Source organism: Ammospiza nelsoni, chromosome 1 (genome assembly GCF_027579445.1).
Source record: "Ammospiza nelsoni isolate bAmmNel1 chromosome 1, bAmmNel1.pri, whole genome shotgun sequence".
Lineage (NCBI taxonomy): Eukaryota > Metazoa > Chordata > Aves > Passeriformes > Passerellidae > Ammospiza > Ammospiza nelsoni.
The window spans coordinates 150,513,189-150,519,692 of NC_080633.1; positions in this window are offsets into that span (position 1 = coordinate 150,513,189).

Here is a 6,504-nt window from a genome sequence, read left to right on the forward strand (position 1 = left end):
GTGACAGGGTGGCTAAATAAAGTGGAAGTGACACAGTGAAAGACCTTGAAGCATGCAGCACAAAATAAAATATTTCCCCAAAAGACAGATCACTCAATTAAAAAAGAAAAAAAGCCCCATTTCTAGGCAGAATGAGCTGTAAATCTCTGTGAGAATAGAGACAGCAACATTCGTCTCAAGTTACAGTGAAGGGCAGTAAATCTGCAGGTAATTCTCTGGGTGACCGTTCAGCACAGTGATGGACAAAGGTCTGCAGGGCTCTGCAGCCTGGCTTGCAGCTCCTCCTGCTCGTGGATTTAGCTTGGAAAGTCATACACCAGGTCAGGCTGCTGGGATTGCCTTTGGGTACTGTAGGCTGGAGGGCACTGCCTCAGCAGGCAGGATCTGTGTACTGAGATACAGGTGGTGACAAAGATATGTGTCCTGCCAGTCCCAACAGACCACATACCAGAAATTTAAGAACTGAAGGCTTCAACTGAACCGTCTCTGGTGAAACTCAACAGAGCTTTGACAAGCACTGAAGCTGCTTTCACAGCATGTTTAATTATCAGATGTAATTTAAATGGCTGGGGAGTTGCAGTTAGAGAGGGAATTGGAGAATCTCAGGCAGACAATGGGGTGTTATTTCCTTCAGAGTTGCTCAGGACTGAATTTTTCTTAATAATGTCATTAAATGTACCCAGGACTACTGAAGTTTTGTGTTACCATGGTCCTTCATGCTGCCCTAAGATTGACAGCCAGATAACTCTTTCCTTCTACTGTCATTTGGAACCTGTGTGGAAATTCTATTCTTTTGGGAAGGGGCAAATAGTGGGATCAGTCTCTTACATTGCTGTACATCAGCAATAGTCTGTGGTTGGGAAAACCACATATCTGAGTCCAGCGGCGAAGCCAAAGAGAGAGGAGATGAACTGATGCACTGGAGGGTTTCTTTATGTGATGTCTATTGCCTTTGCTGGATACAGCAGCACTTCCCTCAGCAGCTGCAGTTATCCCTTCCCAGCCCATATCTCCAACACAATCTGCTCCTAAAATAGCCTGTTCCTCTGCACAGAAGTAGGAGATCTCATTTTCAAAGCATTTCCTCTGCTGGTAGCCTCCCAGCTTTTACTCATGGTGCTGGTATCCAGCGCTGGTGCTGTGAACGGGCAGCAACGCCCATGCACAGGGAGGAAGAGGAGGGACCCAAGGAGAGGAAAAAATCACCTCCCTCCACAGGGTAGGAAAAGCAGGGAGAGGCCACGTGCCAAAGGGCCCACACACAAAAGGAAAGCTCTGGTGCTGCCTGGAGAAGGATGGAGGTGGGGACAGGTGGTCTGGTAGGTGCCTCAACACAATGCCTACAATGTGCTCCTGCAGTCATGTGGCAGTTCACAACCAGAAGCATCAAGTGCTGCATCTTGTCCAAAAGCCAAGTGAGAGGTGATGCAGGATGCTGCCAGCAGGAAATTGTTCATGGTGAGCAAAAAGAAACATATTTGTCACCAGGAAAGAGCCCCCATGCTTTCAGCAACAGCTCAGGTAGGAGACTGACATCTCAGCTGCAATGTAAAGGACAGCCATGCTCAGAATCTCCCAGGTCCTGACCTCTTCTCCTGATCCAGTGTCTTCTCAGGAACTCTTACTCAAATCCTTACTTTCAGTTACCTTACTCAAGCCCTTTGGTCCAGAACCATTCATCCTTGACCAGCCCATTTCCCTCACCTCATATTTTTAGTCACTATAAAATTTAAGCAATTTAAAACTATTATAGATCATGGTTGCCATCTCTCCAAAGTGCAAAATTATGTATGTATGTATGTATGTATGTATCTATCTATCTATCTATCTATCTATCAATCATCTATCTATCCATCCATCCATCCATCCATCCATCCATCCATCCATCTACCTATCTCTGAAGGCTCTCATTTGTATGAACACAGTGTTTCTGATTTCAGCCCTGTATTTTAGGAGCAAATTTCCCAGCACTGCACAGGACTTTGGTAAATGCATCTCAAACAGGGTTTATCTCAAGCCCCTAAAAAGCATATGTACACAAATTAATATTCATTACTAAATTAATATTCATGTTCTGCCTCTGTGGTGATTAATCTTTACAGACCTGGGTTTGGCACTGTCTGCTTCCTTCATGCTGGGATCCTTTCTCCCCACCTGATTAATGTGTTGATATGAGGCTTCAGGTAAATGGCCAAACTTTAATTTATCTGTCCTTTAAACCAATTGTTCCTTCACAAATACAATTCTGTCTTTGTTATGAAAGTCTTGTGTTTTTCTGTGCTCTTGGGACATCACTGCTGGCTAAGCATTGCCTCCATGTACCATAACACCAAAGAAATTCCTTCAGAGTCTGAACTCTCAGGTCCTGCTCCAGCAGGAGCTCATCTCTTCCCTTCCCATCCACCTGCATGGCCTGTGATTGACAGTGATAGATTATTCATGGGAAAGATAATGTGAAATTTTGAACTGGCCTTTTTTCTCACTTTCTCTGCTAAAATGATAATTTGAAATATTTGTATAAAACCCAACCTATTTCCCCTGTGGGTTGTTTTTGGTTTTTTGTTTGGGTTTTTTTTTTTTTTTTTTTTTTTTTTTTTTTTTTTTTTTTTGTAGCAGAAATCACTTTGTAGTAAAATGTGTTTTTTGAAGCTAAGGTAAGGTTTTTCCAAGCTGTTTAAATGCAATCCAGCTGTCATAAAACAAACTTCTCCCTTTTATAAAAATACCAAATCCACCACCTCCTTTCCTCTTTCACCATCCCTCTCTGGGCAACATCTGGAAACAGTCTAATTAGTGGTCCTGAACATAACTCAGCAAAATACTTTCTTGGCAGAGTGCTAGAGCTGGACCATAAACCAAAGGCCCTGTGATCTCCTGATTGTAGCCAGATCCTTGCTCATCCCACAGTTCCTGCTGCCTGGGCAGGGCTGAGAGAGCTGCCCAGCAGCCTCCTGCTCCCTGGAAAATGTGGTGTCAGTGAGGCAGCAGCTCCTGCTGGTACAGGAGGGGGATGAGGAATTGCTTAGGAGGTGGTGGGGCTTTCTCATCACACCAGAGCCATCTGCAAACCAGTTGAAATCCCACCAGGGGTGGGGAGGTGATTTCCTTCCTGGCAAAATATCCTGCTCCAGCTGCAGCAGGGCAGCCTGAGTGCTGAGAGGTGGCCACATCTGGCATTTGTGCATCTGTGGCTTGGCTTGGCTCACAAGGGCTCCCCACAACCTGCAAAAGGGACATTTCCCTCCAGTTTTCCTCCTCTATTGTACCTTGGATGGTAAGAATTTGACAGCAAGGACTTTGTTGCAGGCTCCCACAGCAGGAAAATATTTTAGTGATACAAAAATAGACAGATGCAAAAAGAATTCCTTTGGATCCTTGAAGATTCCCTGCATTAGAGGCAGATATGGGTTTGAAGTGAATTTTCCAGAACAGAAGTGTTTAGTGTAGAAATCATGGAAAACAACTCAAGAGCTCCCAGTTGAAGGGAATATCCAGCAACTCTGGCTTTCAAAATGTAAATAGGAAACAGCCACAAAATCTTATCTGTACTTTGCAGCTAATGAAAACACTAGTCTCTCCTGGGAGCCAAGTCTTTGCTCTAATTTTAATGCATTTTCTTAGGTTTTCCTTCGCTGTGACTAATTTGTGCTGTCAGGTGTGCCTTTTTTGAAGTTAAAAAGCATATCTGAAGTGCTACAACCTCCAGCCAGAATATTTAAATTAGTGAGTATCCACATCTCAGAGCCTGTCAAGTGAGGGGATGGTACTCAGCTGCCCTCATGCTCTGCTGAGCCATGGGTACAAGCAACCTCTGCTCCCACAGGAGCCTGTAGGGAATTCTTCCCAGGTGAAGTGCTGTGCTGGCCCCTGGCACTATGTGGGCTGTGCACAAGCAGCATTTGTACTGTCAAGCACAGAACATTCCAAATCCAGATCTCAGCAACCTCCTAGAATGTGTTTAAATAGCTATAATTGTGTATATTTAATTATAACTTCATTATAATATATAATTTCAGACTTCACCCACCTGCTTGCTCTGGCTGTGTTCACGTCACATATTAAACCTGGCCCTGTTGATCACACCATAAAACCTCTATCCCCAGGCCCCAGAGCCTTTTAGCAAAGGGTCTAAGGCTTTAGGAGACCCTGGGGTTAGAACTTGGTGGAGTGGGGTGGGCTGGAATGGCACTGAACTGTTCCAGATTGATGTTCCACTGCTGCTTCCTCTGCTTCAGCTGAACCCTGTGCTCAGCTCTGCTGGGGACAGAGTGATGCAGGGGACAGAGAAGAGAGGGCTGGAGGAACCCACAAGCAGGCACCAGCCCCAGCTGGGCAGCTCACCCTGCATGGCAGGTGTGATATACAGTGTGGACATACCGAATGGTGTCAGTGACAGATGAATAACAGGGCACCCTGAGTTCAGGAGAGCAGTTCAGGCCACTTGCTACCCACAACCACCAGGCCATGGGGGCCAGGCTCTGCCAAGGCTGTGGAGGAAGTTTCTGAACTGTTGTTAGAAGTAAAGATGGTGTAGTAATGTAGTAAAATGTTTTTAGTGCACTTCCTTCTGTGTGTAGTTTGGGATTCACAAGGCTGTTCCCACCAGTGGGACTATAAACACCAAAGGAACTGTGGCCTGTTGTTACTCCAGTAAAATCAAGGAGAGTTTCAGTTGAGGTGCTCTGTGCCACCTAAAGCTGTACATTCAGAAATGGGAGGGTAGGCAGGGATTTGGACAAGGGCCAGAGATGAGATTGCACATGATTTACACTTAATGTCAGGCATGTGACTTGCTGCCTACAAGGGGAGGGGTTGTTTGCACATAACTGTGTCTGCATTGTCCCTGCAGCTGAGCAGAAACAAATGATTGTGCACTTGTCTGCAGACATTAACCCTGCAGAGCAGGGAGGCTTGTTCCACCAGAGCTGCATCTGCAACAGCCAGTAGGAACTCCTGCAAAAGCACAAAAGGTGTGGATGTGTGGGATGCAATTAATATCATGACAGTGAATGTTTTTCTACTGGGAATGCAGCCAAAAGAGGCTTTTGTGTGTCTCCACAAAGTTGTCAGCCCTTCTCTCCATGCCCCCTCAACAGAACTTATTTTCTTTAAACAAGGAAATGAAAAACAGATTTTGCTAATTTACCTATCTATCCTTGCTTTTTGACATGGAGATCAGATAAAGATGTTGGTGCTTCCCAAGCAACACCATATGCAAGCTGAGTTAAAAAAAATCCATTCAGTGCTGGATTCCAGAGGAGGAGATTTGGATATTCTGTGCTGTATTAAAAAAACCTGCACAGAGTGAAACAGTTGTTATTTTGTACCATCAGAGCATTTTCATTCTGTCTAATGACAGCTGTGTCTTCCTCTCTTTCTCCAATGCTGGCTGGAGCTAAATTCCTTATTTTCTGATTGATTTTCTGTGGAGACTTGCAGAACCATGGCACCTGATGGATTTTCCCATCCATCCTCTTCTTGCTAATAATATTTACATCTGTTTTCAGTCAAATAAGACAAAAGGGCAAAGTGCTGAACAAAAGTTCAAGCCACCTTTGTGATACAGGCAGAAAAACCAGGGCAGAAAAACAAAGCACCTGTAAGCATAGCTAGTAAAGTAAAGGCTGCAAACCCATGCATAGTTAGAGAATAGAGGTGAGAAGGACATCTGGTAGGTGCTGCTATTATGGGAAAACTTTCACTTGGTGATTTTGCTTGGAAGTCAGTCAATCAGGGCACAAATCTTCAGGAAACCAGGATTCACTGGTGCTGATGCTCAAAAATTACTTGTGCAGGTACATTACAGGTTTTGCACGTTGCTATGAAGAGTTCTCTTTGTAGCTGGTTTAGCAAAACTTGGTGCACAGCTACATCACTGCTTCCTCTCAGAAAAGGCCATCAGTGTGTCCACACCCCATGCTGTAAATGCAGTCTGATCTTTGAAATAATTAATGTACTACTTAACAAAACATCCAAATTTACCCCTCTAATCAGAGGTTTGCAAAGCACTTTGATGCAAACCCACACAATGATGCAAACAGCACACAATGGTCACTCTCTTCCACACCCCTCACTAAAGATACTTTCAGAGCTGCTGCTTCTCATACCTGTGATTGTAGCAAGTGGTGCTTGGCTCATACCTGTTGAACTCTAAACCATGGGACCAAAATTCATCTGTAGCTTATTCAGGTGTTCATTGAGTGCTGCAGTGCTGCTTCTTTATGTGAGGACTGCACAACTCTGCAGTTCTGTTGCATCACACAGAAATTAAATATCTATTGAAGTGCCAATTAATTAATCTTCTCTGTTCACATTTGTAGTAGTCTGGGAAATATGAGATGATGGTTTCAGCTTCCAGGGAGGTGGCCAGTGTAACCAAGGCTGTGGAAGTTTCTGTGATAAATCATGCACATTATATCTAAAAATCTGTGTATTATTGACTTCCTTAGATAGCAAAAATCCAATAAAAGTTTTGGCTTCTAAATAATGTTCTGAGATTTTGAA